Raw genomic sequence first — 12,527 nt, forward strand, 5'->3', positions numbered from 1 at the left:
AGGAGACAGGACAGAACGCAGCAAGAGAGAAACTGAACCCATACCTCCCAACGTTCCCGGATCCAGCGGGACAGTCCCGGATTGCAGTGGCTGTCCCGGTAGCCTATATTATGATGAAGGAAAGAGCCGGCATCGGCTTCCTACTTCATCATCCCTCCTCGCTGCCGACTCTCCACTTCTTCTCTAGTCTGTGTGGGGGCGGGGCCGACCGATAGTCAGCCTTGGCTCTGCCTTTTTCACAGACTAGAGCAGCCGATGTCCTGCTGCTGCTTGGAAGAAGGTAAATATGTGGTGTTTATTTTTTTTACTTTCTGCGAGGGGCACAATGTGGGCATATTACTGGGGGGCACAATGTGGGTATATTACTGGGGGGCACAATGTGGGCATATTACTGGGGGGCACAATGTGGGCATATTACTGGGGGGCACAATGTGGGCATATTACTGGGTGCACAGCAGGGCATATTTCTGGGTGGCACAGCTGGGCATATTACTGGGGGGCACAGCTGGGCATATTACTGGGGGCACAATGTGGGCATATTACTGGGGGCACAATGTGGGTATATTACTGGGGGCACAGCTGGAGATAATTCTGTGAAGACACAATATGGGCATAAATACTGTGCGGTGGCATGAAGGGGTAATATTTACTATGTGGGAGCATTAAGGGGACTGGGTGGGATTAGGTGTATAGTTATGTTTTGGGTGGTGTTAGAGGCGTGGCCTAGTGTGGAAACAATTTGCCGTGGCAATGTGTCCCTGTTTATTCGTTTACAAAGTTGGGAGGTATGTGAACCACTACCTACAGAATTAGCTAATATGATTTACAGCTGACTCACTGAGTCATACAACAGGTAACGCTACAATAGCTCAATTTGCAGTAAGTGTTGAGAAGTGGTATTGCAGAGAAGACTGGAGTAAAGGTAGCAGCTGATGAAGATGATTGATTGTCAGAAGCTAAAGTGTGGTCAGAGACAAGCCAGAGGTCAGAAGCCGGTATCAGATAATAGCTGTGGTACAGAGAATCAGACAGGCTCAGGGTCAGACAGTTCCAGAAGTCAATGCAGGCGGCTGGCAAACAGAATGGTCAAACAGGCTGGATCAAACACAGAAGATCAGATCAGAACACCTTTGCTTTAGTAACTAAACATGAAGGCAACTTCCTGGAAACTTCTATTTAACCTTGTAACCCCACCCAGGGGCCATGCTGGGAGGTAGGAAGCTGGTGTCCCAATGGGACACCAGCATGGGGTGGAGCACGGAGGCAGCGCGGCCAGAGGATGTGTCTAGCAGGCACGCGCCTGCCACATCTGGTGGAGATAGCAGCGAGGCACGAGATGCAAGAGAGACAGCGGTAGGTATGGCAGAAGGCCCAGGCCTAACAGTACCTCCTCCCTTATGCCTCCCCCTCCTCTCATTGGACCTGAGGGCAAGTTTTTTTGAAAAGAAGAGGAGCATCAATGTTGTCTTCAGGTTCTCAGGATCTCTCTTCAGGACCGTAACCTTTCCAGTCAACTAAATACAATGTTTTACCTCTGACAATTATTTTGTCCACAATTTCCTTGATCTCATATCCATTATCCGCGGTGACTGGAGGAGGTTTCTCAGAGGCACCTTTAAATAATCTGTTAAATACAGCAGGCTTTAGTAATGAAACATGGAAAGAGTTAGGAATGAGAAGAGATGCTGGCAGTTTGAGTTTGTAGCACACACGGTTAATCTTGTCAATGACAGGAAAAGGACCCAGGAAGCGAGGAGACAACTTATGAGATGGAAGTCTGAGACGAATATTCTTAGAGGAGAGCCATATCTTGTCTCCAGGTGAGAATTGAGGAGGGATCCTGCCTCTCTTATCTGTGTTTCTCTTCATCTAACCAACAGCATAATTCTTCAATTGAGCCATTTGTGGCTGGTACCCCTAGAGGAAGCGGACACTGGAAGGGGAATATTAGGATGGATATTTACCCGTAGCATCACAGACATGATTATTGTGTGAAAATTCAGCCCAGGGCAGAAGGTCGACCCAGTCATCTTGATGAGCATCACTGAAGTGCCGCAAGAATCCAGTGAGGATTTGATTGACTCACTCCACTTGTTCATTAGATTGAGGATGATAGGCTGCAGAAAAATCTAATCCCCCTAGCGGATTATCTCTCCTGATTTCCAATCCAGAACGGGTTCATGGACTCGGTGCCAGGGCAGCCCCAACAGTACAGGGTGAGTCAGTTCCGGAAGAACATACAGGGAAATTTTCTCAGAATGTAGAACTCCAACTTAAAGATCCAGAGGCTCTGTGACATATAACACAAATTCAGATAGGGCTTTGACGTTGACCGACGTCACTGCCAGGGGATTCTTGAGTAGTCGAAACTGGAATACAATAACGATCCACCACGGCCTGATGCAGGAAGTTTCCTACTGAACCAGAGTCAATGGAGGCCGTAACAGAGAACCTAGCACCGTGATGGCTAACCTCCAGCACTCCAGATGTGGTAAAACTACTTCTCCCAAGATACACACTTGCTTGGCTGTTCTCAGAACTCCACAGAAAAGAATGGAGCATAGGAGTCATAGTTTTACCACAGCTGGAGTGCCGGAGGTTAGCCATCACTGACCTAGCATCACCAAATAACAGTAGAACAGAGGTTTTCAGAGAGGAATTATCTTCGCTTAGCATCACCTCTCCTAATGACCCTAGGCACTGGAGTTTGCCGACTTCCTAGGACAGTTGTGGACACAATGACTGGAACCTCCGCCGAATAGACAAAGACTAGCAGAGAGACGGTGCCATCTTTCCTCAACCTACAGCCTGAGATAGTTCACCTGCATGGGTACAGAATCAGCAGACACAGGAGGTGGAGCCACCCAGGACTTGGGTGCTCTAGCAGAAGACTTCTCTCTGAGGGATTCATGGCATCTTTCAGACTGACAGATGTCAATTCTAGTAGCCAGAGTTACTAAGACATCCAAGGCAGATGGAATCTCTGTTCCTGCAAGCTCATCCTTGATTTTGCCAGTAAGGCCTTCCCAGAAGGTAGCAATTAGAGCATCTTCATTCCAGGACAGAGGATAAGGTACGGAATTCAATGGCATATTGTCCAACAGAGCATGCACCTTGACAGATGCGTAGTAGAGCTGAGGAAGCAGATGACACGACTGGGTTCTTCAAACACTTTGCAAAAAGGGTCAAGAAAAAGAGCAATATTGTTAATGATTGGACCGTCTATCTCCCAGATAGTATTTGCCCATGCCAAGGCATCTCCTTCCAGATGGAAAATAAGAAATGCCACTTTAGCACATTCAGAAAGAAATTGGTAAAAGTTCAAAATGGATTGTGCACAGGTTCAGAAATCCTCTGCATGACTTGGGATTAGAGATGAGCAAATGATTCCGTTACCACGGACCATAACGCAATTCTATGATGGAATGCATAATGGAATGCCTTTAGAGGCATTTCATTATTCATTCTGTCATAATAGAAGTCTATGGGCTGCTAAATGGATCTGTCCCATTGACAGCCTTCCATATATAAGCGTATATACAGAGATGTCAGTCACTAAGTAGGACCACCCTCTGACTAAATGATGACAAGGAAAGTAAATGAATAAAATAAAAGTTATACTGAATCTATTCCAACATTACTATATATCAATCTGCTCAACAGATTCTGCACTATAATATAATGCTGGCAGCATGCTTAGCAATACAAGTACAGTCGTGGCCAAAAGTTTTGAGAATTACAAAAATATTAGTTTTCACAAAGTTTGCTGCTAAACTGCTTTTATCGACAATTACATGACATTTATGCAAAGAGTCAGTATTTGCAGTGTTGGCCCTTCTTTTTCAGGACCTCTGCAATTCGACTGGGCATGCTCTCAATCAACTTCTGGGCCAATTCCTGACTGATAGCAACCTATTATTTCATAATCACTTCTTGGAGTTTGTCAGAAGTAGTGGGTTTTTGTTTGTCCACCCGCCTCTTGAGGATTGACCACAAGTTCTCAATGGGATTAAGATCTGGGGAGTTTCCAGGCCATGGACCCAAAATGTCAACGTTTTGGTCCCCGAGCCACTTAGTTAGCACTTTTGCCTTATGGCACGGTGCTCCATCGTGCTGGACAATGCATTGTTCTTCACCAAACTGTTGTTGGATTGTTGGAAGAAGTTGCTGTTGGAGGGTGTTTTGGTACCATTCTTTATTCATGGCTGTGTTTTTGGGCAAAATTGTGAGTGAGCCCACTCCCTTGGATGAGAAGCAACCCCACACATGAATGGTCTCAGGATGCTTTACTGTTGGCATGACACAGGACTGATGGTAGCGCTCACCTTTTCTTCTTCGGACAAGCCTTTTTCCAGATGCCCCAAAGAATCGGAAAGAGGCTTCATAGGAAAATATGACTTTGCCCCAGTCCTCAGCAGTCCATTCACCATACTTTCTGCAGAAGATCAATCTGTCCCTGATGGGTTTTTTTGGAGAGAAGTGGCTTCTTTGCTGCCCTTCTTGACACCAGGCCCTCTTCCAAAAGTCTTCGCCTCACTGTGCGTGCAGATGCGCTCACACCTGCCTGCTGCCATTCCTGAGCAAGCTCTGCACTGGTGGTACTCTGATCCCGCAGCTGAATCCTCTTTAGGAGACGATCCTGGCGCTTGCTGGACTTTCTTGGACGCCCTGAAGCCTTCTTAACAAGAATTGAACCTCTTTCCTTGAAGTTCTTGATGATCCTATGAATTGTTGATTGAGGTACAATCTTAGTAGCCACAATATCCTTGCCTGTGAAGCCATTTTTATGCAATGCAATGATGGCTGCACGCGTTTCTTTGCAGGTCACCATGGTTAACAATGGAAGAACAATGATTTCAAGCATCACCCTCCTTTTAACATGTCAAGTCTGCCCAATCAGCCTGACATAATGATCTCCAGCCTTGTGCTCGTCAACATTCTCACCTGAGTTAACAAGACGATTACTGAAATGATCTCAGCAGGTTCTTTAATGACAGCAATGAAATGCAGTGGAAAGTTTTTTTGGGGATAAAGTTAATTTTCATGGCAAAGAAGGACTATGCAATTCATCTGATCACTCTTCATAACATTCTGGAGTATATGCAAATTGCTATTATAAAAACTTAAGCAGTAACTTTTTTCCAATTTCCAATATTTATGTAATTCTCAAAACTTTTGGCCACGACTGTATGACTGGTGTAAAAGTCTATTGAAATGTACCTTCCTTTACACTACATGTGCAGTACCCCAGAACAGGATTACCTGACATAATGTTGTATTTCTTAAGTAAAAAGTTCTGATTTTGTGTATTTGTATGCCTAATACCAGTGTATGGACAGTTTACAGTTAACAACTTTGGCTCATCCCCTTAGGTTGCCAGTAGATGGACAAGGGTCTGTCCTCTGGTTAGTCAGAGAAGAGTCTGTTCTTAGCTGTGCTACAGTAGGACCTACATGTACGAGCTCCTCAGAGCTAGGTGCGAGCTCAGAGAACTTTAATCTCGTAGAGACACAGCCAAGGAATTAGCTTTACCACCAAAGAGTTCCAGAGTAAAATATGTTTTAGAAAGCCTAGCATCTACAAGGCCGTGCATGGGAGTCAATCAGTAAGGCATTGTGCACATTTATGGCAGAGAGACACCTTACTGCTGTGAAAGGGAATATTGCCAGAGCACCCTTGCACATTTTGTGCTGGTTTGGCTATTCGTGTATAAAATCTGCTCACCTCAGTCCAGGCATTTGCAGAAATGTTTACCAAGAACCTCATTACCAACCTATGGTTTTGTTAAGAGACTTTAGGAAGACAGAGAGAAGGGGTACTATAACCCCTGTCATTGCTGTTGTCCATTCCTTGATTTTGAGAGGTATTACACTGTGATCTACTTGGAACTGTGCCTTGTTACTGTTGGATGTAATACTACTCCTATTCTAAACTTTAGTAAAGAGAGAGTTATTTATTTACACTAACTAGCTTGGTTACTGACTCCGCCATCCGCCGTTTCCATTTGGATTTCTGTGCGTTTCTACAACAAATCCACGCCAAAAACCACATGTGTTACTTGCAGTTTTTGGTGTTGATTTGATACAGTTTTGCTGCAGATCTCACCCTTAGGCCTCATGCACACAGCCGTTGGGTGGCCGTGGCCGTATTGCGGCCCGCAAACGGCGGATCAACAATTCACGTCGCCGGCCGTGTGCACCACGCATCACTGATGCGGACCCATTCACTTGAATGGGTCCGCAATTCCGGAGATGCGGAACGGAGTCATGGAACCGAACACCGGAAGCACTACGGAGTGCTTCTGTGGTGTTTATTTCCGTTGTTTTGCACTGCAAATAAATATAACATGTCATATTTTTGGCAGTGCAGACAGACCACTGACCCATTCAAGTTGAATGGGTCTGGCCCGCTGCACGGATGTTGCCGTGTGCATGCGGCCTTACACATTGAAATCCGCACAAAAGAACCACACAAAGAATTGTGCAGCGTACTCAAGTTGTGTGCAATAGGTGTTTCTGGGTGATGTAGTGCAATAGACACTAACCTGGTACGGCTGACTCTCTGCAAGGGCAGGTATAGGTAGAAATAGTTCGTGACGCCAGTGCCAAGTAAACGGTGGCACGCCGTTTGCGGATAGCAGGAATAAATTGAGGAACACGGGGTATTAAAACCAAACTCCAACTTTAGTAGTCATCATCAATACAGGGACATTAATGGAATCACAGTTCCTTTGCATACAGTCGATCTTGCAATACGGTTGATGCAGGCAATTACAGTTTTAGCAAGGTGATTACAGAGTGTTGAACACAGGACTTGCAGTACAGGAGCTTGCACTCTATTTCTGTCTGTTCCTGGAATATAGCAATTCTTCACCAAGGCCCAATAACCTAGTTCTGGCTTTATATCCTTGGCTATAGCTCTATAAAAGTACCTCCTCTGTTATTCTTAGTACCTCTTGCTTTTCTGATCTTTGCCTCTGTCCCTCTCAGCTTTCTCAGGCTCTAGAAACTTCTGAGCTGTGCTCTAGACTGACTTTTACTTCCCTGTCTGGGCCTTATATAAACTAGGGCTCTCTAGCTCCCTCTAGCGACTAGAAGCTGGAATGACACCCCTGCAGGCCTGTACATGCAAGTTTCACAGTAACAGGGAAATACATAACATTACATTACATGACATTTTATAAAACTGACATATACCAACTTCTCCATAACTAAGGAGGGACGACAGCACACCAAGTGACACTTTGGTAGTGACGGGTATTACAGTCCCCGCACACTACATACCCCACTGCTTTAAGCTGAGTACGACCTCGTACTCCATCATGGGTCGCCCAACTGGAATCTCTACCTGAAATAGAAAAAGAGACATGCAGGCATACATACATGTAGTTCATCTACATTTACATTTACATCAGGTCCAATTGGCAAAGGTGCAGGGTAGTGACAAGGGGCGTCGTTCTCTTCTCTCAGGATAATGAATGGAACGGGGGCGCTGACCTGGCACAGCGTAACATTATAACCAGGATAGTCCATGACAATGAATAAGTCCAAAATAGAACAGCAAAATAGATAAAACAGTATAAAAGTTCTTGGAGGCTCAAAGAACAAACATGAGTCCGTACCCAGGTTATTTCTTATTAAATCACAGAGGCTCTCATGCAGTGGAGTCCATCCCTGGGCACAATACTTTTAAAAGAGTAAGAATCTCAGAGGCTCAGGTACTTTTGAGTCTGTCTCCGGGCACGGTTCCTTAGTATGAAGTTGCACAATAAAAGGACAGCAAAGACAAGTGCTGTAATACCCCTGATCAACCTGAAAAGGGGGTGAAGGGTAAAAGGTGCAACTAAAGGAACAGGCACAACTTGGCGTGGGGTAGCAAAAGCAGGCAGGAGGTCCTGGAAACAAACGTGGCCTTGCTGACTTTGTGATTTCAGTGGTCAACACCTACCACTGAGCCGTGGACAAACTGGCAGCCGCAACAAAGGACCAGAAACGTAGGACTCCTGTCCTGGAAGGGTTAACATCAAACTTCTGCAGTGAAATAAATCAAAGGCCTAGCAGGCTGATTACAGGGGCATATCATAACCACTTGGCTCCGCTGGCAGGTATCGTCTGTAGTATTCTTCTACAGGAGGGTGTGCCCACATAACAGTGTCAGGGGGCAGCTGTAGAGTAAAGGGGCCCCTAATAGGTATTGGCCCCATAGGCCTAGGGGTGAACCCTCTGGTGGACCTTGCCGGTCCTGACATGATCACTGCAGGGTGTAACATGCTTGGCACCGCCGCAGCAAGCGGTCCGGTGCTCTGGGTGCAGCAGTTTACGGCAATCGCGGGTCCGGTCTGGGGCACTGACGGAGCGGTGGCAACAGAAGGTGGTCTACGGGTGGTGACAGGCACCCTTACCTCATCCTTCCCTGGCGGCGTCCGGATCCTGGCGGTGTGTATCTTGCGTAACTCCCGCAACTTCTCCTCCAGCCGGACGATCTGCTCACCGATGCTCTCTGTGTCGGAGTCGCTGTCCTCTGCTGGCGCCGCCGGCGCAGGTACAGTCACCGATGGCGCGGACTCGGCCTCTGCAGGTTCAGGCGATGCGTCTGGTCTCCGACCCATCCGGATGTTCTTAAAGGTAGCACTAAGTCCTTTTAACTGTTCCAGCTCTGATATGGTCCTCTCCCGACGAGGCAGCTCGGGGGAAGGATAGGGGCTCACCCATTTCTCCAACACGGTTGGCTGCCAGAAGACATTAGGCCCAATGAAGGAGCTCCGCTCCTGGAAGGCGTGATGGGCCGGCTCTGGAGAGCGTTCAGGTTCCCGCTCGCAGCCAGAGTAGTCTTCTCTTTCTTCTGCCTCCCAGTCCTCAGGTGCTCGCCTGGGACGGGTCACAGCAGTCGCATAAGGGCCTCGCAGGCTCTCGGCAGGGGTGTACTCCACTTCCTCTCCCTCGCGGAGGCTGTGCTGGTACGAAGGGAGGTAGTCTCTTTTGACAGACCTTCGATTCACATAGAGGTCTCTGCCAGTTAGATAGTCCTGGATAAACCCGTAGCCACGGGATTTGTCAAATGACAGCACCACTCCCTTTCTCCTTTCCAGGCGGGGTTGGGTGTGCGTATGCTTCTCATGTATTGTCTTAGTTAGTTCCTCATAGATGATTTTGGTCTTTGTATTCCGCTTTATAGCGGCCTCTCGGATCTCCGCCATCAGGGAGGACCATTTGAAAGATGGTTGGAAAAAGTCCCTCCACGAGCCATAGTAGGGCTCGGGTTCTTTCTCCCTTGGGCGGCAGGCGGGTTGCTCCGGTCCCGGAGAGTAGGCCGGTGGAGCCTCTTCTGGCTCTACACCGATATCAGTCATCTTTGCAATTTCAGGTGCGGACGCTGCAGTAACACTCTGCTCACTATCCAACATGCTCGATCCTTCTGAGGAGAGCGACAGGGTTGCGTCAATTAGAGTAGCCAGCTCCTCCCACTGCACTGGGAGGCCGCCCCCCAGGTATTCCAGTATATGGAAGGCGGTGTCCATGCTGGCAGACATGCAAATATCCAGATAAGCCGTGGCGCCTGACCTTGACCTTCTTCCCGCTTTTTCCTCAGAAAGGCGCCAATTTTTCCCGCCTTTTCGGGATGAAGGTGACGCAGCAGTAAATTCAGCAAGCCCAGCGGCCATCTTTAGCAAGAAACGCTGTCTATTCACTGACAGCAAGCAGGATTGTAAAAAGTCTACAAAACCACACTCCAATGTGGCGATTTTCTTCCTCTTGGTAGCGCAACACTGCACAGCGCTTTTTAGAAGTTTTGGGTACACTTTGGGTACGATTTTCAGTCCACAAAGTCCACTTTCAATAAACAGACAATTTGTCACTTTGGTCACAGGGCAACTGTATAAGGCACAAAGTTCACGCTTCTTGCACTGGAAAGCGTGCGTATCCTGTTCGTGACGCCAAAAGAGAGGTGCAGCGTACTCAAGTTGTGTGCAATAGGTGTTTCTGGGTGATGTAGTGCAATAGACACTAACCTGGTACGGCTGACTCTCTGCAAGGGCAGGTATAGGTAGAAATAGTTCGTGACGCCAGTGCCAAGTAAACGGTGGCACGCCGTTTGCGGATAGCAGGAATAAATTGAGGAACACGGGGTATTAAAACCAAACTCCAACTTTAGTAGTCATCATCAATACAGGGACATTAATGGAATCACAGTTCCTTTGCATACAGTCGATCTTGCAATACGGTTGATGCAGGCAATTACAGTTTTAGCAAGGTGATTACAGAGTGTTGAACACAGGACTTGCAGTACAGGAGCTTGCACTCTATTTCTGTCTGTTCCTGGAATATAGCAATTCTTCACCAAGGCCCAATAACCTAGTTCTGGCTTTATATCCTTGGCTATAGCTCTATAAAAGTACCTCCTCTGTTATTCTTAGTACCTCTTGCTTTTCTGATCTTTGCCTCTGTCCCTCTCAGCTTTCTCAGGCTCTAGAAACTTCTGAGCTGTGCTCTAGACTGACTTTTACTTCCCCGTCTGGGCCTTATATAAACTAGGGCTCTCTAGCTCCCTCTAGCGACTAGAAGCTGGAATGACACCCCTGCAGGCCTGTACATGCAAGTTTCACAGTAACAGGGAAATACATAACATTACATTACATGACATTTTATAAAACTGACATATACCAACTTCTCCATAACTAAGGAGGGACGACAGCACACCAAGTGACACTTTGGTAGTGACGGGTATTACAGTCCCCGTACACTACAATTGACATGCTGCAGATTTCAAAATCCATATGGCAGGCCAGTCTCTAAATAGAATGAAAAAGAAAAGTGTACATGAAATTTATGTAACTAGTGACTGCTAGAATGAGGAGAAAGAAGCGCATGCATATCTCGCTCTCTCTCCTCACTAAGATTTTACCAACAAATCTGTACGGAAATTGACCTGTGGCCTGACATGCCCAACATATTCATTTGTGTTGTGGATTTTAGCATTGGATTTCATCCTTTGGAATACATAGTGTAAAATCAAATCTGCAGCATAATGCGTGACAAAGCTGAATGTAAGGCTACTTTCACACTGGCGTTTTGAATTCCGTTTGTGAGATCCGTTTCAGGGATCTCACAAACGGTTCAAAATGGATCAGTTCAGCCGCAATGCATTCTGAATGGATAAGGATCCGTTCAGAATGCATCAGTTTGGCTCCGTTCCGCCTCCATTCCGCTCTGGATGCGGACACCAAAACGCTGCTTGCAGCATTTTGGTGTCCGCCTGGCGATGCGGAGCCAAACGGATCCGTCCTGACTTACAATGTAAGTCAATGGGGACGGATCGGTTTTCACTGACACAATATGGTGCAATTGAAAACGGATCCGTCCCCCATTGACTTTCAATGTAAGTCAGGACGGATCCGTTTTGACTTAGACTTAAAAAAAAAAGAATAATGCAAACGGATCCGTTCTGAACGAATACAAGCGTTTGCATTATAGGTGCGGATCCGTCTGTGCAGATACCAGACGGATCCGCACCTAACGCAGGTGTGAAAGTAGCTTTACTCGTGTTGTTTTGTCATGGATTTGTTGTGGAATTTGCTGAGAATTTGTAGCAAAATGCATAGAGGATTTTTCCACTTAAGGCTACTTTCACACTTGCGCTTGATCGGATCCGTTCTGAACGGATCCGATCATATTAATGCAGACGGAGGCTCCGTTCAGTACGGATCCGTCTGCATTAATAACTTAGAAAAATTTCTAAGTGCGAAAGTAGCCTGAGCGGATCCGTTCAGACTTTCAATGTAAAGTCAATGGGGGACGGATCCGCTTGAAGATTGAGCCATATGGTGTCATCTTCAAGCGGATCCGTTCCCATTGACTTACATTGTAAGTCTGGACGGATCCGCACGCCTCCGCACGGCCAGGCGGACACCCGAACGGTGCAAGCAGCGTTCAGCTGTCCGCCTGGCCGTGCGGAGGCGAGCGGAGCGGAGGCTGAACGCCGCCAGACTGATGCAGTCTGAGCGGATCCGCATCCATTCAGACTGCATCAGGGCTGGACGGAAGCGTTCTGCTCCGCTCGTGAGCCCCTTCAAACGGAGCTCACGAGCGGACAGCAGAACGCTAGTGTGAAAGTAGCCTAAAAGGAACCTGTCACCGGGATTTTGTGTATAGAGCTGAGGACATGGGTTGCTAGATCGCCGCTAGTACATCCGCAATATCCAGTCCCCATAGCTCTGTGTGCTTTTATTGTGTCAAAAAAATGATTTGATACATATGCAAATTAGGCCTCATGCACACGACCGTTGTGTGCATCCGCGGCCGTTTTGTTCCGTTTTTTTTCGCATCATAATGCCATCCACAGCTCCCCCCATAACAGTGCCATCTACAGATCCCCCACCCCATAACAGTGCATCATCCACAGATCCCCATAATAGTGTCATGCACAGACCGCCATTAGTTCAAACCCACCAAAAGCACACCTTTTGGTTAAAAATATTTTTTTTCTTATTTTCCTCCTCAAAAACCTAGGTGTGTCTTATGGGCCGGTGC

This window comes from Bufo bufo, chromosome 3 (genome assembly GCF_905171765.1).
Source record: "Bufo bufo chromosome 3, aBufBuf1.1, whole genome shotgun sequence".
Taxonomy (NCBI): domain Eukaryota; kingdom Metazoa; phylum Chordata; class Amphibia; order Anura; family Bufonidae; genus Bufo; species Bufo bufo.